The following is a 26,839-nucleotide window of genomic DNA, read 5'->3' as shown; positions in this document are numbered from 1 at the left end:
AATAGAAAGTTCAACAATAATAGAGACTAAATACTCCACTTTCAATAATGGATAAAACAACTAGGCAGAAGATCAGTATGGATATAGAAGACTTGAACAACCACATAACCAAACTAGACTTAATATGCATCTATTGAACACTCTACCCAAAAACAGCAGAACACACATTCCTCTCAAGTGCACATGGAACATTCTCCAAGGTAGATCATATGCTAAGCCATGAAACAAGCCACAGTGGAGTTAAACTGAAAATTAATAATACAAAGAGATTTGGGAAATTCACACATTTGTGGGAGTTAACACTCTACTCAATAACCAATAGGACAAAAAAGAAATCACAATAGAAATTACAAAATACTTTGAGATGAAGGAAAATGAATCACAACAAACCAGAACTTACAGGATGCAGTTAACACAGTGCTCAAAGGTATACTTAGAGCTGTAAATGCCTATATTAAGAAAGAAGAAAAATCTTAAGTTAACAACGTAATCTTCCATCCTCAGACACATAAAGAGGAAGAGCAAACTATATTCATAACGAGGAGAGGTAGAATAAGGATTAGAGTAGAAATTAAAGAAATAGACACTAGAGAAACAATAGAGAAAACTAACAAAACAAAATGTTCGTACTTTGAAGAGACAAAAACAAACTGACAACCTGTAATTTGACCAAAAAACAAAGATAAAGACTCATGACTAAAATCATAAATGAAAGAGGGGACATAACTTTTGACTTTATAGAAATAAAAATTATTATGAATGAATACTATGAATAACTGCATGCAACCAAATTTCACCAACTAGGTGAAATGGGAACATTCCTAGAAAGGTGCAAACTATGAATACTGACTTAAGAACTAGAAAATCTGAATAAAATATAATGAGTAATGAGAATGAATTAGTAAAATTATTTTCTGAATCAAAGTAGTTAGGCTCTAAAGAAAAATATTTCTTTAATTTTATGTTTTTTTTAAATTTTCACTTGTCACTTTGCTCATTTGGTTTGCAGAAAGTTTTATTTTTAAAAATGTAGCTATAGTAACTAAAAGAAGCATGCTTAAAAGACAGATGATAGGTACAAATAATTTTTATACCTAGTAAGGCACCAACATTAACATAAAAATCCATAAGATTTGTATCCACTAAAATGCATTTAATAGAAAATTCTTGTTTTCTTAGCCTAACGTATGCATTCAATTTATATACAATCATTTTCCTGTGGAGACTGGTTACATTTTTCATTTGCAAACAATAATAGTGAGGTTTATTCATCTCTTTCATCTCTGTATTATTCATCTTTGTTCCTCAAAGTTAATACCCAACTGCCAATAAATATATTCAAGAAAATTGTTTGAAGTGAACTGTTTCCTCTCTATATATTTGTATTACAATGAAAATGTCAGAATTATGGTATCTTCTGAATTCTAACTTGTACACATTATAGATTCTTTGTAGCTGAAAAGACTTAAAAATAGTGGTGAATGTTAGATATCTATTCAGATAGCTCAAGGGACAGAATCTAGTATAATGGCCTTTACCTTTTGGAGCTACATAGGTGGGTCAATTACAATTCATTCATTCTTCTTAGCTAACGATATTTTAGAATTACAAAAATAACTGTAAAACTTTTGTGACCCAGTAATAATCAACATCCATTTTGAATATTTAAGGGAAGGGAGTTGTCCAAATCAACTTCTGCCTATGACAAAGTCTATTAAAATATCTTTTAATTTCAAGGTTAAAACTTTAATAATTATGATCACATCAAACATGTTCTCTATATATACTTTAAGCGTTCAAGGAAGTCATGAGACCTTCATATTTTTTGCAAAGAAAATTCAACCAACATAATAATTTAGTAATATAAGCAACAAAAATAATGATTTCAATTTCCTCTGACCTAGAAGTATTTAGGTGACTGAGAAATATAGACAAAGGAAAAGCAAGCTATACTGTTTCATTGTTCATGTGTGTTTTTCACATTTAGGCCTCCAATATGGTAACTACTATAAAAACATTTGGTAAATTTAGCAAACCATCGCAAGTGGCACATTGATAAAAAGACACCGTCCTTGTTCCTACAGCACTTATATAGGCGATAAAAATGTTTGTCAATTCATTGACCTTGAAGAGGAGGTAAAAAAAATATAATATTTAGGTAGCTTAGAGAGTATAGCATAAGGTGAAAGTTCATTCTTTATTCCATACCATTCTAGATGTGATTCAGGTCTATATAAATGATCAAATAACCAAATTTATTTTACAGTTAAAGTGATAACTGTACATCTCCTTAAAATTGTTTTTTCAGCAGCAGGCAAACAACCATTACTTTATTTTATTCAACCTACCAAACAAAATCTGACATTATGCCTTATTTCAGTATTTTTTCAGTCTTTGGAATCAGAATAGAGAGGTTTAAAGTTGATTTCTAAGTTTCCTTCTTTTGTGAAGGTCTAAGAAAGAAAACAACAGTTTATGAAGATAACAGATGCTGCTAAGTGCCTTTTGTCCTTACTTGCTAAAGTTTTATTTCTCTTCTGATGGCCTGGAAGCTAAAGACTTCAATAAAAAACAAACAAACAACTGTTCTCATTTGATTTTGATTATAAATATATGAACAGTATTCTATTTATTGCTCATTTATGATGAACAGTAAATTATCCTAGCAACGTTTACAATTCTATTTATTTTTCATTTGAGAATGGTTAGAAGTGAGTGGCTATTAAAGAGCCTTTGGCAGGTGGCAAAAATGGAACTTATATAATTTTATTGTGTTTATTCTCATCTGTAATTGCCTTAGGTACATTGTCTCCTACACACACACACACACACACACACACACACACACACACACACACATATCAGCCAGGGGTGGTCACTTCAATGAATATCGGCACACTGGTCCTCACATAACAACAAAAAAATACCCTCTGATACGCAATTCATTTTTAGGTGGTTGTTGAACTCAGTATCAAGGAATAACTTCCTGTGGTTATTAGATGGTTATCTGTCCAGCTCAATCTAATTTCTTATTTTTTAGTATCAATTGTACCTAGGTAGCAGTTACCCAGCCAGCAAGTTGTGTGACCACTACTAGTCTTTTGTGGTCACAAGACTAGTTATCCACGATGGCATGTGGGTAGATGTGATCTACGTCACTTCTAGGCCAAGGCTCTTAAGAAGCTAGCGTGCTTTCTCCAGGTTCTTTTTCCTTTCTGGCCATCTGGATGGCAATCTCCTGGGTAACACTAGAAATCAAGTTTTAGAAAAGGCAGAACTAACAAAACTGAAACTTCCCTGGACTCTTAGGTAAGCAAGAAATGAACTACATATTTATTAAGCAATTTCATATTTTAATCTGTTACCATGATCTACCCTACTCTAATATATCCCTCAAAAGTTTTTTTCTTCTATAACCAAAATGGAGCTATAGAACACTATTCTCTCATCACCACCCATCTCATAATAATAGGTATTGTTTTCAGCCTATAGTGTTTTTCAATAGCTAGCTTCAATTTGTACTCAGTATAATGTGTAGGAAAGTATATATTTCGTGGTGTCAGGAGACTTCATTTTGAACCCCACTTTGCCTCTTTCTAGTTGTGTGATTTATAACCTTTGTGCCTCAGTTTCCTCATTTGAAAACTGTTTAATAATACATAATTCACAATTTTATGTGAGTTTGTGTCTGTTGTGTGAAATAACTAAAAAAAGTAGTACTTATGAAAGTTCCAAACACATACTTGAAATATTAATTCCAGATATTTAATAATTAATATTTAATAAATAATCGAATGAAATGAATGATATTGATATTCAATGAATGATATTAAATAATAATATAAATGAATGATATTAAATTATATTAATACTACTGGTATAATACAAATGAATGATATTAAATAATATTAATACTACTGGTATTAATATTTACATTTAATTTATTAATTTTTAACTGATTTTAATAATAAGAAGGTGGCAATATAAACAAGCAGGCATTACTTCAGGATTTAGATGGAGAAAATGAAATCCAGGGAATTTAACTCACCAGCACTGGTGAGGTTAAGGGGAAACTGTCACTTTTACTTCATTTATGTTTTGCTAGTCCTTTTTCAGTGAAACTGAATAATTATTAGGATTAAAGTAAAGATTTAATGTAAACACTCCTTGGGGGTTAAAACATTGAATTACTCATTGATTAATGAAACTTGGACAGCTTAAAGAGCTATTTAAAGTGGGGAAAAAAACCCAACAGATTTTGATAATGTTATAGGTTGGCAGTTAAGAGTAGAGATTCAGTTAAGGGTAAACAAGACTGCTTAGATACATAACTCTGTTTTACCACTTACTATCTGTGTGATTTTGGGTAAATTCTTCAACTCTCTAGGTCTCAATTTCATAATCTATAAAAAGTAGGTAATAACAGCACTTACTGGGTTCATGTGAAGATTAAGGGAGATAATCTATAAAAGAACTCAGAACATTTGGTACACAGTAAGCTCTGAAATGTTAGTTATTTTTATAATTAATATGTGATACATATAAGAAAATATGGATGTTGAATGTTAAAAGAACAGAGACAGAATCTGTTGCTTGTGTTAGCATCTGACTGTCTAACTTCTCATTAATGTGGCTGAGAGATACCCAATCATATCTAATACCCTTTTGATCACAGCTTAAACCTTCAAGTCCAAGTTCATTCACCCACGCATGGTTACCTAAATACAGGGAAATGTCAGGTAGATAAATGTAGACATAGGATGATGCCACACTATGACTGAGATGTCATTTCCAATGCCCAGTATAATCAAATGATCAGAAGCTAAAAATGCTAGCATCATTATTTGTATTTGAACAAGACTTCTGCTTCCTTTAAATATTCCTCTCCATTTATGATAAAAGTATGATTATAAAACTATTTTTATTTTTAAACTATTATTTTATTATGATGATGATAAAACTATTATTATTATAAACAAATTATTATTTGTTTTTTTCTGATTAAATAAGCATCTACATAGTAACCAAAAATGGTTTTATTACCAGGGAAAAGGATTTATAAAGTGGAAAATACAATGGATTCTTTGAAATTGTTTGACTCCACTCAGTCACTGGAGCACTGGAGCACTTAATTCATCCACTGACATATGTAGATAATAGTTCTAAATTACCACCCTCTCCTCAAGAGTAGATAAGTACAAGCAATTTATGTACATGTGAGTGGCCAACTTATTGTCCAAATCAATAAAACTGAGCTTCTAAAACTATTTTAAATATACATATCTGTACAGTATGAAAGATCAGACAGAAGTATCAAATTTAATTCTACTTTGACTTAATTGTCTAAATTGACTTTCATCTTGTGAAAATAAACCTACAGGGAGACAATGTCGAAGACTTTTTAGTATGAAAATGTGCACTGCCACATTCTAGAACATTCTTTTTATAAAAACTCAATTTTCTGGTACAACCATTATGGAAAAAACAAGTATGAAGGTTCCTCAAAGAATTAAAAATAGATACCATATCATCCAGAAATCCCACTTCTGGGTATACATCTGAAGGAAATTAAATCCAGATCTCAAAGAGCTATTTGTACCCCCATGTTCTTGCAGCATTATTCACAACAGCCAAGACATAGAAAGAACTGAAGTGTCCATCACTGGCAAATGGATAAAGAAATATATACATATATATATTTTGTACATACATATATACAATGGACTATATTCAGCCATAAGAAAGGAGGGAATCCTGCCATTTGTGACAACATGGAGGGTACCTGAGGGTATTATGCTCAGTGAGATAAGTTAGAGAGAGACAAATACTGTATGATCTTCCTTATATGAGGAATCTAAAAAAAAAATTTATAGAGACAGAGTAGAATAATGGTAGAGGGGTAGGGAAAATGGGGAGATGTTGGCTAAAGGCTACAAACTTCCAGTTCTAAGGTGAATAAGTTCTGGGGATCTATGTACAGCATGGTGACTATAGTTAACAATTCTGTATTATATACTTGAGAGTTGCTAAGAAAGTAGATCTTAAATGTTTTCACCACATACCAAGAATTTATAACTATATGAGGTGATGGATGTGTTAACTAACCATATTCTGAAAATCATTTGTAATAAATATGTGTATCAAATCATCACAGGGTACACCTTAAACTTACACAATGTTATATGTCAATAATATCTCAACAAAGCTGGGGGAAAAAGTCAATTTTCCACACAGTATCCATAGCACATACGTTCAATTTAGTTTTAGCTGCCATAAGATTAGTTCAACCATCATTTCTATTCATGTGAGCAACTGAATATTTTTCATTTGCTTGCGTTCCATTTATAGGATCATTCTCAAAAAGAAGGGCTATGTCAATTCTAAAAGAATCTCACGTTTGCAAACTCACTAATGAATGGTCATGTACATCCTCTCTCAAATTTGTATCTGCAAATAGTAGTTATCGTTTAAAATTATTTGTGGACTATTAGAATAACATGTACTTACTTTAGGGTAAAATAAATGGCATATACAAGGAAAATATTGTTTCCAAGATTATAAATATAATTATTCAAAGTAACTTGTAACCAGATTCAGATTTTCCTTCCACCTCTTTGATATGTGAATAATTACTTCTTCAAAACTACTATTAATTAGCTAGCACTTTCCTCCCATTGTCATTGACTCATTTAATTTCTATTCCAAAGAATCATGTGCTTTATTTTGGGTGATGACATTACTATCTCCATTTTACAAATGAGGAAACTGAGGCACATTTAGGGGCTGAAATGCTTGCCCAACAGTTGCAACTTGCCATGGACTTAATTGTGTCCTCCCCAAATTCATATGTTGCCCTAATCCCCAATGTGATGTTATTTGGAGATGAGGCCTTTGGGAAGTAATTAGGTTTAGTAGAGGTCATGATGGTAGGACCCTTGTGATGGGACTGGTACCTTATAAGGAGATCTTGTGTTCTCTCTCTCTCTGTCTCTCTTCCTCCCTCCCTTCTTCCCATCTGCAAGCCAGGAGGAGACCCTCATTGGGGAATCAAATCAGCTGGCACTCTGATTTTGGACTTCCGAGCCTCAATAATTGTGGAGAATAACTACCTACTGTTTAAGCCATCCAGTCTGTGGTATCTTGTTACACCACCCTAAGCTAATATGCAACCTTTTTAAATTTAATATTAATTATGTCTTGTACAGGATGATGCAAAAAATATTATCAAGCCGGTTAAGCTTGCAAAGTGTTTTGGCCTGAATCCTTTGTTCATAGTGGAGATATGTGAAATGCACTGAGTACAGATCAACCTTCTACTACATTTTAAAACAAACAAAAATCTGGAATTGTATTTTCAAGGTGAAGTCCAGGTATAACTTGCATCAAATTCCCTGAAAAGCTAACCAAAATTTCAGATTCCTAGAACAAAATCTAGGCCTACTGAATCACAATTTCTGTGGTAGATCACCAGGATCTATATTTGCAAACATTTCCTTTTTTTAAAATGTACTCTAAAATGTGAGGCCTAGCAATTTGGAGGGCTAAGTTGTAGATAGAAAATAGGAGCAATTAGAAAACAAGCATGTCAGCAGTCTTCACTGGAGCTCTTTTGTAAATCAGAAAAACTAAAGGATATGCTAATCCATAAACCACTGTTATTTGATCAAAGACCCCAGTTGTAATGGCCCAATGCCAGTATACCTACCTTTTCAATCTTTTCTTCTACCATATTTTTTCTAGTTTAACTGATAAGTTCATCATCTCCCCCAAAAAGCCAACCCTTGCTTATATTGCCTCTTTTCATCCTTTCATTCACTCATTAATTGTTTACTGCTTTTCAACCATGTGCAAAACACTGTTCTATGCAGTAGGCATAAAACAACTAATTAGATAGCCAAAGGCCATAACTTTATGCCACTTACACGAGGGGGGCAGAAAATCAACACAAAATCAAATAAATAAGCAATTAAATTTATGATAAGACCTATGATGAAAATGAAACATAGTATATTATAGAGAATGATTTAATGAACGTGTGGTGTAGGGTAATTTAGCTATGGTCATTAGCAAAGTTCTTCCTGTGATGGTGAAAGTTATCTAATCTGAGAAATAAATAATGAAAAGGAACAAGTAACGAAAAGGTCTAGAGGAAAAGCATTCTAGGCCAAGGGAATAGCTAGTGCAAATGACTTGAGATAGAAAAAATCTTGGAGTGTTTCAGGTCAGAAGGAAGTCCAGTGGCTGCAGAATAGTAAATAAGAATGGGAATCGTAAGAGATGTGGTAGGAAAGGTAGTCAGGGCCTTCTCTGCCCAGAACCCAGGGCATCCTTCCAAAAATGCAAAGCTAATTATGGCATCAATTACCCAAAAAACTTCAGTTGCTATCAAATTGCACATAGAAGAAAATAAAAACTCCCTCTCTCCCTTCTTACCAGCCTTTTTCCTTCCTTACTTTATTTCCTCATAAATATTTATTGGGAAATTACTATGTGGCCTGTAACCTTCTAAGCACTAAGGAAATGCTAAGTAAAAGACAAAGATTCTTGCTCATATTGGAATTCATCATCTAATTTGAGGATTAAGACAATAAATGTATAAATAAGTACAATAAAGTGTAAAACATATCAGATTGAGATATGTGGCATGGAGGAAAACAATTGGAAACAGGAAATACAAAGTGTGTCAGGGAATCCAAATTTAAATAGAATGGTCATGAAAGACCACACTGTGTATATGACCAAAGTCCTAAAGAAGGTAAGGGCTGGATTCAGAGTCCAGAGTGCTCACCATTACACCATGGAACATAGATACATTACTATTTATAAAATAACTAATGAGAATCTACTGTATAGCACAGGGAACTATACTCAATGCTCTGTGGTGACCTAAACAAGAAGGAAATCTGAAAAAAGGGGACACACATATATATATATATATATATATATACACACACACACACATGACTGATTCACTTTGCTGTACAGCAAGAAATTAACACAGCATTGGAAAGCAACTACACTCCAATAAAATTTTTTTTTAAGAAAAATGAATTTGAATTTTTTACACCTTTTTAATTGTATGGATTATATTCTTTAATTTAAAAAAACTGAAAAAAAATAAAAATAAAAAAAGAAGGTAGGGCTTCCCTGGTGGCACAGTTGTTGAGAGTCCACCTGCCGATGCAGGGGACACGGGTTCGTGCCCCGGTCTGGGAGGATCCCACATGCTGCGGAGTGGCTGGGCCCGTGAGCCATGGCCGCTGAGCCTGCGCGTCTGGAGCCTGTGCTCCGCAACGGGAGAGGCCACAACAGTGAGAGGCCCGTGTACCGCAAAAAAACAAACAAACAAAAAAAACTACAATGACATATCATCTCACACCAGTCAGAATGGCCATCATCAAAAAATCTAGAAACAATAAATGCTGGAGAGGGTGTGAAGAAAAGGGAACACTCTTGCACTGCTGGTGGGAATGTGAATTGGTTCAGCCACTATGGAGAACAGTATGGAGGTTCCTTAAAAAACTACAAATAGAACTACCATATGACCCAGCAATCCCACTACTAGGCATATACCCTGAGAAAACCAAAATTCAAAAAGAGTCATGGGGCTTCCCTGGTGGCGCAGTGGTTGGGAGTCCGCCTGCCGTTGCAGGGGACGCGGGTTCGTGTCCCGGTCCGGGAAGATCCCACATGCCGCGGAGCGGCTGGGCCCGTGAGCCATGGCCGCTGAGCCTGCGCGTCCGGAGCCTGTGCTCCGCAGCGGAAGAGGCCACAGCAGTGAGAGGCCCGCGTACAGCAAAAAAAAAAAAAAAAAAGAGTCATGTACCAAAATGTTCATTGCAGCTCTATTTACAATAGCCCGGAGATGGAAACAACCTAAGTGCCCATCATCGGATGAATGGATAAAGAAGATGTGGCACATATATACAATGGAATATTACTCAGCCATAAAAGAAACGAAATTGAGCTATTTGTAAAGAGGTGGATAGACCTAGAGTCTGTCATACAGAGTGAAGTAAGTCAGAAAGAAAAAGACAAATACCGTATGCTAACACATATATATGGAATTTAAGAAAAAAAAATGTCATGAAGAACCTAGGGGTAAGGCAGGAATAAAGACGCAGACCTCCTAGAGAACGGACTTGAGGTTATGGGGAGGGGGAAGGGTGAGCTGTGACAGGGCGAGAGAGAGTCATGGACATATACACACTAACAAACGTAGTAAGGTAGATAGCTAGTGGGAAGCAGCCGCATGGCACAGGGATATTGGCTCGGTGCTTTGTGACAGCCTGGAGGGGTGGGAGGGAGGGAGACGCAAGAGGGAAGACATATGGGAACATATGTTTATGTATGACTGATTCATTTTGTTATAAAGCAGAAACTAACACACCATTGTAAAGCAATTATACCCCAATAAAGATTTTAAAATAAAAAAAGATATTGAAACCAAGCAGGACCCTGTGGGGCTCCTGGGCACAAAAGTCTTTCTGTGTCCCCTGTTTCTTGATTACAGGAAATAGGCTTCATACAGCATCCATGACCTTCCCTGAGTTCCAATGGGCAAGTTCAAACAGCTCCTAATTAGGGAAGGGAGGGGATGCAGAGACAAGGGAGGAATAGTCAAGAAACAATAGTACAGCCTTGGGGCAGGGTCCTGTTTCCCCCTCAAGGGAGATACAAGACAATATCTTTGAGCTGTTTTGCAGATACTGAAACTCCCACCAGGTGGGAGAAGTTAACTGTATGCTGCCCACAAGCACGTAGACCCCCAGACCAGTTGGAACCAGAAGGTTGATGATGCTGACCCCTACTTACCTCACCACCAACCAATCACAAGAATATCCATGAGCTGATCATGCTCTCTTTTAACCATTACTATAAAACTCTTCACTATCCCCTCCAGGTAAGGACACACAGTTTTGAGGGCACTAGCCCGCTTTGGCCCCCTTTGCCTGGCAAAGCAATAAAGCTATTCTTTTCTACTTCACCCAAAATTCTGTCTCCGAGATTTAATTCAATGTAGGGGTACAGAGGCCAGATTCGGCTTCAGTATCACACTCATTCATTACATTGATGGCATTATGCTTATTGGACATAGTTATTAAGAATTAGCACCTATTTACTTAATGCTAAGATATTTGCATGTCAGAAGGTGGAAAACAAATCCAACAAATTTCAGGGTCTTTTTACCTGAGTGAAATATCCAGGGCGGTGAGGTGTGGAACATGTTGAGACATCCCTTCTAAGGTGAATGTTATACACTGAATGTTTTGTCCTCTCAAAATTCATATGTTGAAACCTAATCCCCAATGTGATAATATTTGGAAGCAAGGTCACTGGAAACTGATTAGGTCATTAGGGTGGAAGCCTCATGAATAGGATTAGTGTCCTTATAAAGACCCCAGAGAATTCCCTTGCCCCTTCTACTGTGTGACAATACAGAGAGAAGATGGCTCACTATGAACCAGAAAGTGGGTTCTCAATAGACACCGAATCTGTCAGCACCTTGATCTCAGACTTCTCAGCATCCAGAGTGGTGAGAAATAACTTTCTGTTGTTTATAAGCCACAGAGTCTATGGTATTCCATTATAGTTACCCGAACTAAGACAGCAAAGGACAATTGTTGCACCGGGCCCCTCCTAAGACCAGAAAGAGGCACAATGACAAGTAGGCCTCTTTGGATTTTGGAGGCAAGATATTCCCCATTTAGGCATCTTACTCTGGCCTATTTACCAAGGGACCTGGAAAGCTGATAGATTTGAGTGGGGCTCAGAACAAGAGAAGACTCTGCCACAGGTCCATGCTTCTGCGCAAGCTGCTCTGCTACTTGGCCATATGATCCAACATATTCAATGGTGCTTGAAGTGGCAGTGACAGATAGGGATGCTCTTAGGGGCCTTTGACAGGACCCTGTAAGTGAATCATGGCACAGGCTCTCAGGATTTTGGAGCAAAGTCCTGCCATACTCTGTGGATAACTACTCTCCTTTCGAGAAAAAGTTCTTGACCTGCTACTGGGCCTTAGTAAAAATTGATTGCTTAACCAAGGTTCAACAATTTACCATTCTAACTTAGCTACCCATCATGAGCTAGGTGTTATCTGACCCATCAAGCCATAAAGTTGGGCATGCATAACAGCACCCCATCACTGAATTGAGATCATATACATGATTGGCCCAAGTAGGCCCTGAAGGCACACATAAGTCACATGAAGAAGTGGCCCAAATGCCCATGATTCCCACTCTTGATACACTGCCTTCTCTCTCCTAGCCTGCACCTATGGCTTCATGAGGAGTTCCCTACAATCAGTTGGCAGACGATAGAAGACTAGAGTCTGATTGACAGATGACTCAGCATGGTATGCAAGTACTACCTTAAAGTGAACAGTTTCAACATTACAGCCCTTTCCTGGGACATCCCTGAAAGACAGCGGTGAAGAGAAATCCTCCAGTTGGGCAGAACTTCGATTAGTGCACTTAATTATTTTACTTTGCTTGGAAGGAGAAGTGGTTAGATGTGTGAATATATTGCAGCTGTGGGCTGTGGCCAACAGTTTGCCTGGATGGTGGGTGACTTGAAAAGAACACAATTGGAATATTAGTGACAAGAAACTTTGGGGGAAAGGTATGTGGATATACCTCTTTGAGTGGGAAAAATTGTAGCTATTTGTGTCCCATGTGAATGCTTACCAAAAGATGACCTCAGCAGAGGAGATTTTTAATAATCAAGTGGATAGCATAACTCATTCTATGAATACCAGTTAGCCTCTTTCTCCAGTTACCCTATCACTGTCTAATGGGCTCAATAACAAAGTATATATGATGGCAGGATCAGGAAGATAAGCATGAGCTCAGCAACGTGGCCTTCCATGCACCAAGGCTCACCTGGCTATGGCCACTGCTGTGTCTAATCTGCCAGCAACAGACCAAAACTGAGTCCTCAATATGGCACCATGCTCTAAGGCATCAGCCAGCTGCCTCGTGGTGAATGGATCACACTGGATTTCTTGCATCATGTAAGGGGCAGCATGTTGTTCTTACTGGAATAGACACTTTCTATGCCAGCAGGGCATATGGTCATAGGAACAAAAAGCAAAAAAATTTGCTAGTGGGTCACTAGAAGTAGTAGTGAATGGTACCATTTTCATCCCCTGATTCCTGGATCTGTGATTCCTGGCTATAAGAAAAGCAGCACCATATATTGGACACCAATTCAAATCACATACACCATTCTGGAGAACTTTGCCTCAGCCCTGCAATATTGCCACCTTGCTGGTACTGCAACTGTCTTCAAAAGGCTGTTCCACCATTTTACTGATAGTTGCTTCAAGATGGTGGCGAACATGGTAATATCAGTGAATTCCATGAGCATGGACAATTACCACACTTCTTTTGCTGATAAACGAGTTCCTTGATCACAAGCAATGCTATTTAGAATACTATAATGGTGAATATAGCATTAGGTAAGTCCATGGATGGTACTTTTGGCAGAAGGACTGTGTGCAGGGAAGGCAAATATATTTGTTAATTGTTATTCACATCTGCAGGAATCAGCCATTGTTTTTTTCCTAATTTATTTAACTTTTATTTATTTTTGGCTGCGTTGGGTCTTCATTGCTGTGCACAGGCTTTCTCTAGTTGCGGCGAGTGGGGGCTACTCCTTGTTGTGGTGTGCGGGCTTCTCATTGTGGTGGCTTCTCTTGTTGCAGAGCACGGGCTCTAGGCGCGCGGGTTTCAGTAGTTGTGGCACGCAGGCTCTAGAGTGCAGGCTCAGTAGTTGTGGTGCATGGGCTTAGCTGCTCTGCAGCATGTGGTATCTTCCTGGACCAGGTACTGAACCTGTGTCCCCTGCACTGACAGGCAGACACCAGGGAAGCCCCATTTTTCATTTTTAATCTAGGACACATATAAATATCCATGGAGACTACACTTACACAAATATATTTTCAGATTCTACAGTGATTGGAATCATGAACTTAGTGGCACTCAGCTGCTTTAGCTCTCTAGGCATATATATTTTTTCTTCATCAATCAGCTCTCTGCCAGGGACAAATACATGGTTACATTTTATCCAGATTGTCCCATTGTTTAAAAGAAGGCTATTTAAATAACTTGATATATGTTCAGTTTCATGATTTCAGGGCATATGTTGAGTTGGGTACATAACTATGTTAGTCTATTATTTTATGGAACTTGTCTCTGGGGCACATTCATCCAATCATCCTGTTCTTTATAGAGAATCTGGAAGGATTTTGGATGCTCTGTAGAGAATGGAGCAAGAACTAGTGTTATTCATGTTGCCTGTTTCACTCCAACTAGTTCAGAAGCTGATTAAAAAAAAAAAAAAGAGTATAGGAATGGGACTTTGGAATAGACAAAAACTGAATTGAAGACATGACTTCTGTTATTATTGTTTTGCAAGAGACACACATTTGTCTATTACTAAAGCTATTTTAACTGAATAAAATGTTTGAATTGGGTTGTGCCGTTTAATAGAGTTTTTAATTGCGGTAGATATATTTTACATAACAGATACTTCTCAAGCACAAATTTGTAATATAAGCAGAGTATATAAATACATAGTTTATTTCTGTATAATCTTTATATTTCTGACTCATTTATAGTTGTTAATGGAATCCAGGTCAATAAAACAGTTATGCAGAGAATGAATGCTATAGTTTTCTAAACTTGCATACTCACACATTGCTCTTTCTTGAAAACTGCTCACTTCCTCAGTATCATAACATTGAAATGTTGTGTAACAAGTTGAAAGCATTTGTTGGAATGCATAGCTTACTTAACAATCTGCCTTTGCTTGTGTTGTAATTTTCCTACTTGACACAAATAACTCATAACTGTTAATCTTTTAGAAGCTTATGACTTAGGGCAATTCAGGTATCATTATCCTCATTAATAGAAGAAACAGCCACAAACGCATTAAAAGTAAAAGGATGAAAAATATATATCAAAGAAAAAGCAACCATAAGAAATCTGGTTTGGCTATTTTAATATCCGAAAAAAATAGCCTTTAAATGCTATTACTAGAGATAAAGTGGGACATTTTATAATGATAAGAGGGCCAATTCATCAGTAATATAAAACAATTATAAATATACCTGCACCTAATAAGAAAGCACCAAAATGCATAAAGAAAAAACTGAAAGGTAGATAGAAATAAACAACTTAACAATATTAGTAGGAGACTTTAGCACCTATCTTTCAATCATGAATAGGACAACTAGTCAGGATATCAACAAGGAAACAGAAGATTTGAACAAGACTATACATCAACTAGACCTAATAGACATCTACAGAACTTTCCACCCAACAGTAGCAGAATATATGTTCTTCTCAAGCACACATGGCACATTCTCCAAGATAGATCATATGCTAGGCAATAATATAAACATTTTAAATGAATTAAACTATACAAAATATATTCTCTGACCACAATGGAATGAAATTAGAAGCCAATAAAGGAAAGAAATTTGGCAGATTCACAAACATGCTGAAATTAAACAACACACTCCTAACCAATGGTCAAAGAAGAAATGAAATCAGAATATATACAGAACATTTTATCCTCAAGAATAAGATATGAGAAAATATTTAAATACATATTTCATAAAAGAAGATATTCAGAAAAGCATAAGAGAATATGTTCAACATTGATAGCCATTAGGGAGATGTTAAAATCACAACGAGGCAGCATGTTAGAATCACTAAAATCAAAATAACTAATCAGGGCTTCCCTGGTGGCGCAGTGGTTGAGAGTCTGCCTGCTGATGCAGGGGACGCGGGCTCGTGCCCCGGTCTGGGAAGATCCCATATGCCGCGGAGCGGCTGGGCCCGTGAGCCATGGCCGCTGAGCCTGCGCGTCCGGAGCCTGTGCTCTGCAACGGGAGGGGCCACAACAGTGAGAGGCCCGCGTACCGCAAAAAAAAAAAAAAAAAAAAAAAAAAGACTAATCATATCAAGTGTTGACAACAATGGAGAACAACTGGAGCTCTCATACATTGCTGATCAATATGCAAAATGGTATAGTCACTTTGAAAAACATCGCAGTATCTTAAACCATTAAACATATACTCTACATATATACACTATATGACCCAGAACTCACATTCTTAGTATTGCCCCAAGATATTTAAAGCACAAGTCCACACAAAAATTTATACACAATATTTATAGCAGCAGTAGTTATCCTCCTAAATGGAAACAACCCAAAAATCCATCAACTAAGTGGATAAACAAACTGTGCTATATTCATATTAAAGAATATTGTTCATTAGTCAAAAGAAAGAAAATATTAATATATATAAAAGCATGGATGGATGTCAAGGACATTATGCTCCATTAAACAAGTCAAATATAAAAGGCAAGATACTATATGAATTCATTCATATAAAATTCTATAAAAGACAAAATTACAGTGACAGAAAGCAGATCAGTGGTTCCAGATGTAGATAAACAGCAAAGGGACAAGAGGAAACTTTTTAAGGATATGGAACTAATTTATATTTTGATTGCACTTGTGGCAGCCAGTTCTCCATTTTAATAAATTTGACTTTAATGTATATAATTAATTTTTAGAAAGGCATGAAGTGGTTGGAAATGGACACCATCTTATTTACATGAAATTGCAAGTAAATATGGAGCAATTTATGCATCTCTCAGTCTGCAAAGTATTTCTTCACACACAGTGGTAAATTTTATATATATTTTATATGGAATCTATCACAGATTATATTGAATATATATCACATGTGTAAGTGATTTTTGCTTTAGAAACAATAAATACACATGTAACCAATACTCAGCTAAGAAACATAATATTGCCAGTATTTTAAAGACCCTTTTGTACCTGGGTCTAATGTGATCTCCATTCATCCCATCAGCGTAATCACTGTCTGGAATTTTGTGTAACTTATTCCTTTTCCTTTCTTTATAATTTTATCACAGTGTGATAAAACTTTATAGTGTGTATCCCTAAACTATACGTTGTTTAAGTATATACTATTACTACTCTTTAAGTGCTGATCATAGGCATTTTCATATGCTTAACAATGTCTAAAATTAATCAATATCTTTAAACATTTCCTGACAAAATATATTAGAATAATTTTAGTCCAATAACCCCAATCCCAAATTATAAGTTCCTAACCAATGTTTACTTTTTTTAAACCTTAAAAGTAGACATCAATAATATTACTTTATCATTTTTTTAAAGATTTACCCACTTGTATGGTGGTGTTGCTTATTATTCTTTTGTATTTCTTTAAAACCTCTTCTAAGATTATTCTTCTTCCTCCTGAAGAATGTCCCTTAAAAGTTTCAGTTTTTGTTACATGAAAATAGCTTTATTTACCCTGATTTGTGAAAAATAGTTTCAATGCCTCTACAACTCTAACTTAACAAGGTTATTGTCTTTCATTTTGATAAAGGTATTATTTCATGGCCTTCTTGCTTCAATTACTGCTCTTGAGAAGTCAGTGTACTTGTCAGTTTTTGTAGGTTATCTGTATTCTCTCTGGCTATTTTTAAGATGTTACCAGTTTTGTATTTTGTACTTTTACTGTGATACAGATTTATTTAATTTTACTCTTCTTGTGAACTGCGGTTTTCTGGCTCTTTAGATTGGTGTTATCGACACATTTTGGGAAATTCTCTGTCATACTCTCTTGATGTTTCCTTGGCACTCTTGATTAAATATGTCATAATTTACCACTCTTCTCTATGTTTCCTAAACTACTGTTCATATTTTTTCCTCTTTTTATCTCATTGTGCTAAGTTAATAATTTCTTCAGACTATATTTTTTATTTTATTTTTTAAACATCTTTATTGGAGTATAATTGCCTTACAATGGTGTGTTAGTTTCTGCTTTATAACAAAGTGAATCAGTTATACATATACATATGTCCCCATATCTCTTCCCTCTTGCGTCTCCCTCCCTCCCACCCTCCCTATCCCACCCCTCCAGGTGGTCACAAAGCACCTGTGCTATGCTATTTCTTTTTAACAACTTTCTCATCATTTGTGTTTAATCTGCTCTGCAAGCCCTCCACTGTCTTTCTAAATTAAATGGTTAACATTTTCATTCAAAGAATTCTTTTTGTTCTCCTTCCAAATCTATTTCAAACTTTGTGAAAGTACTTTAGTCAGCTTTCACTGTATTAGTAATCTTTCTTATGTCTTTAAGCATATTTAACATCCACATATTTCATGTTCTATTCCCTATAACTTTACAATCTAAAGTAACTATGAACTAATACTTCTTTTCATTATTTTTGCTAAGTGTCATTCATGAATAATGTTTTCTGACATAGTTTTTAAGTTTTGATTTTTAATTTTTGTTATTTGGAACTTCGTGGCAGTTTGCTGTGGCAGTCCCCCAGAGAGGATGTGGTTTGTGTATTGCCAAGTATCTCGGCATTTTATAATACTTCAAACATTTAATTTAGGATTTTTTCTTTCTGGCCAAACAAATACCGTGAATTGAAACCCCATGTTCAAGTGAGGATTGAGGTTACATGAAGATTTAGTTTTCTTCTCCACTTCTCTACTCAGGGCCAAGACCAATATAAGCAAGCGTTCAACTTCCTTGATCAAGACTGTCTCTCCCTCTGTCTCTCCCTTGTCTCTTTTTCTCTCATGTGCATGCGTGTGCACACACATACACACACTTTCTCCCTCTATGTCATTGTAGCATTTTAGCATGTGAGCTTTACCCAAGGCTTTTTGATCTAGTGAAGGTCATAGGATTTGTCTTTTCATTCCTACATGTGTATGCCTGATTAAAATTCAAGTTGTATTCAAAAAGGGATGGGAAAAAATCCCAGAAAAAAACTCCAGCTTCAGTGCTCATTTACCAACCTACATGCCTACTTTCTCATTAATCCTGGCCTCTAAGTGTTTCACTTTCATTCTCAATAATTTATTCGTGCATTTATGAGGAGTTTTATATTTCACCTAGCAGTTTCTCCGGTTATGTTGCTAACTATGTTCTTAGAAACTGAAATCTGCCATATGTGTTTTGCAATTTATTTCGTGATTCTTTTATGATATGTTTATCATGATGCTACACAGTCAATGCCGAATCCTCTATCAAATTGTAAAAAAGTTAAAAACATAATCTGTATGGCTCTGCGGGGCCAAATCCAAGGCTGAACCCCAGGGGCTGTGCGAACAAAGAAGAGAAAGGGAAATCTCTCCCAGCAGCCTCAGGAGCAGCAGATTATATCTCCACAATCAACTTGATATACCCTGCATCTCTGGAATACCTGAATAGACAAAGAATGATTCCAAAATTGAGGCAGTGGACTTTGGGAGCAACTATAGAATTGGAGCTTGCTTTCTGCATCTAATTTGTTTCTGGTTTTATGTTTATCTTAGTTTAGAATTTATTATCATTCGTAGATTTCTTTATTGACTTGATTGCTCCCTTCCTTTAATACATATATATATTTTTTTCCTTTTTCTCTTTTAGTGCATGTGTATGTGTTTGCTTTTTGTGATACTGTCTGTATACCTTTGCTTTTGCCATTTGTCCAAGGGTTCTGTGTGTCCTTTTCTTTTTTCTATAGTTTTTAGCGCTTGTTATCATTGGTGGATTTGTTTTTTGTTTGGTTGCTCTTCTTTCTTTTTTTATTTTTGTTTTTTTCTCTTTTATTTCATATAACTTTAAATTTTTAAATTATAAATAATATGTTTCTATTTTAATAACTGTATTTTTTTCTTTCATTCTTTTTTTCATTTTTTTCTCCCTTTTCTTCTGAGCCATGTGGCTGAGAGGGTCTTGCTGCTCTTCATGGGTGTCAGGTCTGTGCCTCTGAGGGGGGAGAGCCGAGTTCAGGATATAAGTCTACCAGAGACCTACTGGTCCCATGTAATATCAAACAGCGAAAGCTCTCCCAGAGATCTCCATCTCAACGCTAAGACCCAGCATTCAACGACCAGCAAGCTGCAGTGCTAGACACCCTATGCCAAACAACTAGTAAGACAGGAACACAACCCCACCCATTAGCAGAGAGGCTGCCTAAAATCATAATAAGGCCACAGACACCCCAAAACACACCACCAGACGTGAACCTGCCCACTAGAGAGACAAGATCCAGCCTCATCCACCACAACACAGGCACTAGTCCCCTCCACCAGGAAGCCTACACAACCCACTGAACCAACCTTAGCCACTGGAGACAGACATCAAAAACAGCAGGAACGATGAACCTGCAGCCTGTGAAAAGCAGACCGCAAACACAGTAAGTTAAGCAAAACGAGGAGACAGAGAAACATAACAGATGAGGGAGCAAAGCAAAACCCCACCAGACCAAACATATGAAGATGAAATAGACAGGCTACCCGAAAAAGAATTCAGAGTAATGATAGTAAAGATGATCCAAAATCCTGGAAATAGAATGGAGAAAATACAAGGAACATTTAACAAGGACCTAGAAGAACTAAACACCAAACAAGCAATGATGAACACAATAAATGAAATTAAAAATTCTCTAGAAGGAATCAATAGCAGAATAACTGAGGCAGAAGAACGGATAAGTGACCTGGAAGATAAAATAGTAGAAAAAAATACAACAGAGCAGAATAAAGAAAAAAGAATGAAAAGAATGGAGGACAGTCTCAGAGACTTCTGGGACAATATTAAACACACCAATATTTGAATTATAGGGGTCCCAGAAGAAGAAAAGAAAAAGAAAGGGACTGAGAAAATATTTGAAGAGATTATAGTTGAAAACTTCCCTAATATGGGAAAGGAAACAGTCAATCAAGTCCAGGAAGCACAGAGAGTCCCATACAGGATAAATCCAAGGAGAAAGACACCAAGACAAATATTAATCAAACTATCAAAAATTAAATACAAAGAAAAAATATTAAAAGCATCAAGAGAAAAACAACAAATAATATACAAGGGAATCCCCCTAAGGTTAACAACTGATCTTTCAACACAAACTCTGCAAGCCAGAAGGGAGTGGCAGGACATATTTAAAGTGATGAAAGGGAAAACCCTACAATCAAGATCACTCTACCCAGCAAGGATCTCATTCAGATTCGACAGAGAAATTAAAACCCTTACAGACAAGCAAAAGCTAAGAGAATACAGCACCAACAAACCAGCTTTACAACAAATGCTAAAGGAACTTCCCTAGGCAGGAAACACAAGAGAAGGAAAAGACCTAAAATAACAAATCCAAAACAATTAAGAAAATGGTAGTAGGAATATACGTATCGATAACTACCTTACATGTAAATGGATTAAAGGCCCCAACTAAAAGACATAGACTGGCTGAATGGGTACAAAAACAAGACCCTTCTATATGCTGTCTACAAGAGACCCACTTCAGACCTAGAGACACATACAGACTGAAAGTAAGGGGATGGAAAAAGATACTCCATGCAAATGGAAATCAAAAGAAAGCTGGAGTAGCAATTCTCATATCAGAAAAAATAGATTTAAAAATAAAGACTATTACAAGAGACAAAGAAGGACACTACATAATGATCAAGGGATGAATCCAAGAAGAAGATATAACAATTGTAAATATTTATGCACCCAAAGTAGGAGCACCTCAATACATAAGGCAAATAATAACAGCCATAAAAAGGGAAACTGACAGTAACACAATCATAGTAGGGATCTTTGACACCACACTTTCACCAATAGATAGATCATCCAAAATGAAAATAAATAAGGAAACACAAGCTTTTAATGATACACTAAACAAGAAGGACTTAATTGATATTTGTTGGATATTCCAGCCAAAAGCAAAAGAATACACTCTCTTCTCAAGTGCTCATGAAACATTCACCAGGATAGATCCTATCTCAGGTCACAAATCAAGCGTTGGTAAATTTAAGAAAATTGAAATTGTATGAAGTATCTGTTCCGACCACAAGGCTATGCGACTAGATATCAATTACAGGAAAATAGCTGTAAAAAATACAAACACATGGAAGGTAAACAATACACTACTTAATAACCAAGAGATCACTGAAGAAATCAAAGAGGAAATCAAAAAATACCTAGGAACAAATGACAATGAAAACACGATGATCTAAAACCTATAGGATGCAGCAAAAGCAGTTCTAAGAGGGAAGTTTATAGCAATAAAATCCTACGTCAAGAAACAACAAACATCTCAAATAAACAACCTAACCTTACACCTAAAGCAATTAGAGAAAGAACAACAACAACAAAAAAAACCAAGGGAGCAGACAGAAAGACATCATAAAGATCAAATAAGAAATAAATAAAAAAGAAATGAAGGAAACGATAGCAAAGATCAATAAAACTAAAAGCTGGTTCTTTGAAAAGATAAACAAAATTGATAAACCATTAGCCAGACTCATCAAGAAAAAAAAGGGAGAAGACTCAAAACAATAGAATTAGAAATAAAAAAGAAATAACAACTGACACTGCAGAAATACAGAGAGTCATGAGAGTTTACTACAAGCAACTATATGCCAATAAAATGGACAAACTGGAAGAATTGGACAAATTCGTACAAAAGCACAAACTTCCGGGACTGAACCAGGAAGAAACAGAAAATATAAACAAATCAATCATAAGCACTGAAATTGAGACTGTAATTAAAAATCTTCCAATAGGGCTTCCCTGGTGATGCAGTGGTTGAGAGTCCACCTGCCAATGCAGGGGACACGGGTTCGTGCCCCAGTCTGGGAAGATCCCACATGCCGCGGAGTGACTGGGCACGTGAGCCATAGCCGCTAAGCCTGCACGTCTGGAGCCTGGGCTGCGCAACGGGAGAGGCCACAACAGTGTGAGGCCCGCGTACTGCAAAAAAAAAAAAAAAATCTTCCAACAAACAAAAGCCCAGGACCAGATGGCTTCACAGGCGAATTCTACCAAACATTTAGAGAAGAACTAACACCTATCCTTCTCAAACTCTTCCAAAATATAGCAGAGGGAGCTACACTCCCAAGCTCATTCTATGAGGCCACCATCACTCTGATACCAAAACCAGACAAAGATGTCACAAAGAAAGAAATCTACAGGCCAGTATCGCTGACGAACATAGATGCAAAAATCCTCAACAAAATACTAGCAAACACAATCCAACAGCATATTAAAAGGATCATACACCATGATCAAGTGGGGTTTATCCCAGGAATGCAAGGATTCTTCAATATATGCAAATCAACCAATGCAATATACCATATTAACGGACTGAAGCAGGAAAATCATATGATCATCTCAACAGATGCAGAAAAGGCTTTCAACAAAATTCAACACCCATTTATGATAAAAACACTCCAGACAGTAGGAATAGAGGGAACTTACCTCAACATAATAAAGGCCATATATGACAAACCCACAGCCAACATCGTTCTCAATGGTGAAAAACTGAAACCATTTCCACTAAGATCAGGAAGAAGACAAGGTTGTCCACTCTAACCAGTATTATGCAACACAGTTTTGGAATTTTTAGCCACAGCAATCAGAGAAGAAAAAGAAAGAAAAGGAATCAAAGTTGGAAAAGAAGAAGTAAACCTGTCACTGTTTGCAGTTGACATATTATACATAGAGAGTCCTAAAGATGCTACCAGAAAACTACTAGAGCTAATCAATGAATTTGGTAAAGTAGCAGGATACAAAATTAATGCACAGAAATCTCTTGCATTCCTATACACTAACGACAAAAAATCTGAAAGAGAAATTAAGGAAACACTCCCATTTACCACTGCAACAAAAAGAACAAAATACCTAGGAATAAACCTACCTAAGGAGATGAAAGACCTGTATGCAGAAAACTATAAGACACTGATGAGGGCTTCCCTGGTGGCGCAGTGGTTGAGAGTCTGCCTGCCGATGCGGGGGACATGGGTTCGTGTCCCGGTCCGGGAGAATCCCACACACTGCGGAGTGGCTGGGCCCGTGATCTATGGCCGATGGGCCTGCACGTCCGGAGCCTGTGCTCTGCAACAGGAGAGGCCACAGCAGTGAGAGGCCCATGTACCGCAAAAGAAAAGAAAAAAAAGACATTGAAGAAAGAAATTAAAGATGATACAAACAGATGGAGAGATATACCATGTTCTTGGATTGGAAGAATCAACATTGTGAAAATATCTATACTACCCAAAGCAATGTACAGATTCAATGCAATCCCTATTAAACTACCAATGGCATTTTTCGGAGAACTAGAACAAAATATTTCACAATGTGTATGGAAATACAAAAGACCCCGAATAGCCAAAGCTATCTTGAGAAAGAAAAATGGAGCTAGAGGAATCCGGCTCCCTGACTTCAGACTATACTACAAAGCTACAGTCATCAAACCATATGATAATGGCACAAAAACAGAAATACAGATCAATGGAACACGATAGAAAGCCCACAGATAAACCCATGCACATATTGTCATCTTATCTTTGATAAAGTAGGCAAGACTACACAATGGAGAAAAGACAGCCTCTTCAGTAAGTGGTGCTGGAAAAACTGGACAGCTACATGTAAAAGAATGAAATTAGAACACTCTCTAACACCATACACAAAAATAAACTCAAAATGGATTAAAGACCTAAATGTAAGGTCAGACACTATGAAACTCTTAGAGGAAAACGTAGGCAGAACATTCTATAACATAAATCACAGCAAGATCCTTTTTGACCCACTTCCTAGAGAAATGGAAATAAAAACAAAAATAAACAAATGGGGTCTAATGAAGCTTAAAGGCTTTTGCACAGCAAAGGAAACCATAAACAAGACGAAAAGACAACCCTCAGAATGGGAGAAAATATTTACAAATGAAGCAACTGACAAAGGATTAATCTCCAAAATATATAAGCAGCTTATGTGGCTCAATATTAAAAAACAAACAACGCAATCCAAAAATGGGCAGAAGACCTAAATAGACATTTCTGCAAAGAAGATATACACATTTCTAACAAACACATGAAAGGATGCTCAACATCAATAATCATTAGAGAAATGCAAATCAAAACTACAATGAGGTATCACCTCACACCGGTCAGAATGGCCATCATCAAAAAATCTACAAACAATAAATGCTGGAGAGGGTGTGGAGAAAAGGGAACCCTCTTGCACTGTTGGTGGGAATGTAAATTGATACAGCCACTATGGAGAACAGTATGGAGCTTCCTTAAAGAACTAAAAATAGAACTACCATGTGACCCAGAAATCCTACTCCTAGGCATATACCCAGCGAAAAACATAATTCAAAAAGAGTCACATACCACAATGTTCATTGCAGCACTATTTACAATAGCCATGACATGGAAGCAACCTAAATGTCCATCAACAGAGGAATGGATAAAGAAGATATGGTACATATATACAATGGAATATTACTCAGCCATAAAAAGGAACAAAATTGGGTCATTTATAGCGAGATGGATGGACCTTGACTGTGTCATGTAGAGTGAAGTAAGTCAGAAAGAGGAAAACAAATATCATATATTAATGCATATATATGTGGAATCTGAAAAACATATGGTTCTGAAGAACCTAGGGTCAGAACAGGAATAAAGATGGAGATGTAGAGAATGGACTTGAGGACATGGGGAGGGGGAAGGGTAAGCTGAGGCAAAGTGAGAGAGTGGCATGGACATATATACACTCCGAAATATAAAATAGCTAGCTAGTGGGAAGCAGCCACATAGCACAGGGAGATCAGCTCGGTGCTTTGTGTCCACCTAGAGGGGTGGGATAGGGAGAGTGGGAGGTAGACGCAAGAGGGAGGAGAAATGGGGATATATATATGTATAGCTGATTCACTTTGTTATACAGCAGAAACGAACACACCATTGTAAAGCTATTATACTCTAATAAAGATGTTTAAAAAAATAAAATAAAAACAATAGAAAAGAACAATGAAATTAAGAGCTGGTTCTTTGAAAAGAGATGCAAAATTGATAAATGTTTTTCCAGACTTATCAGAGAAAAAGAGAGAGACCCCAGATAAATAAAATCAGAATTGAAAGAGGAGAACTTACAATCGATAACAGAAAAATACAAGGGATCATAGGAGAATACTATGAATAACTATATGCCAAAAATGTGACAGCTTAGAAGAACCAGATAAATTTCTAGAAACATACAATCTTCTAAGTCTAAATCTTGAAGAAAATCAGTAATCAAAAACCTCCTAACAAACAGAAGTCCAGGGACAGATGGATTCACAGGGGAATTTTGTCAGATATTTAAAAAGAATTAATACCTATCCTTCTCAAATTATTCCAAAAAACTGAAGAGGAAGGAACTCTTTCAAAATCATTTTTCAAAGCCAGGATTACCCTAATTCCAAAAGAAGACAAAGGTACTACGAAAAAAAGAAAATTGCAGGCAAATAACCTTGATAAACTTAGATTCAAAAATCTGCAATACAGTATCAGGAAACAGAATTCAACAATACATTAAATAATTATAGACTATATGATACTATATGCAGAAAACCTCAAGACTCCAGCAAAAAATTATTAGAACTAAAAAACTCAGTAAAGTTGCAGGAGAAAAAATTAATATACAGAAATCTGCTGCATTTCTATATAGTATTAACATCTATCAGAAAGAGAAATGAAGAAAACAATCCCATTTACAATTGTATTACCCAGAATAAAATACCTAGGAATAAATTTAACCAAGGATGTGAAAGACCTGCACTCTGAAAACCCTAAGACATTGATGAAAGATATTAAAGATGACACAAATAAATGGAAAAATATATTGTGCTCATGGATTTGAAGAATCTATTGTTAAAGGGTCCATTACCCAAAGCAATCTACAGATTTAATGCAATCCCTATCAAAATTCCAATGGCATTTTTCACAGAACTAGAATCATCCTAAA

This window comes from Aethalodelphis obliquidens, unplaced genomic scaffold, assembly GCF_003676395.1.
Source record: "Aethalodelphis obliquidens isolate GAN/ISIS:26980383/991018 unplaced genomic scaffold, ASM367639v1 scaffold77, whole genome shotgun sequence".
NCBI classification, from domain to species: Eukaryota; Metazoa; Chordata; class Mammalia; order Artiodactyla; family Delphinidae; genus Aethalodelphis; species Aethalodelphis obliquidens.
The sequence above is the reverse complement of the archived record's forward strand: the minus strand, read 5'-3'. Positions refer to the sequence as shown.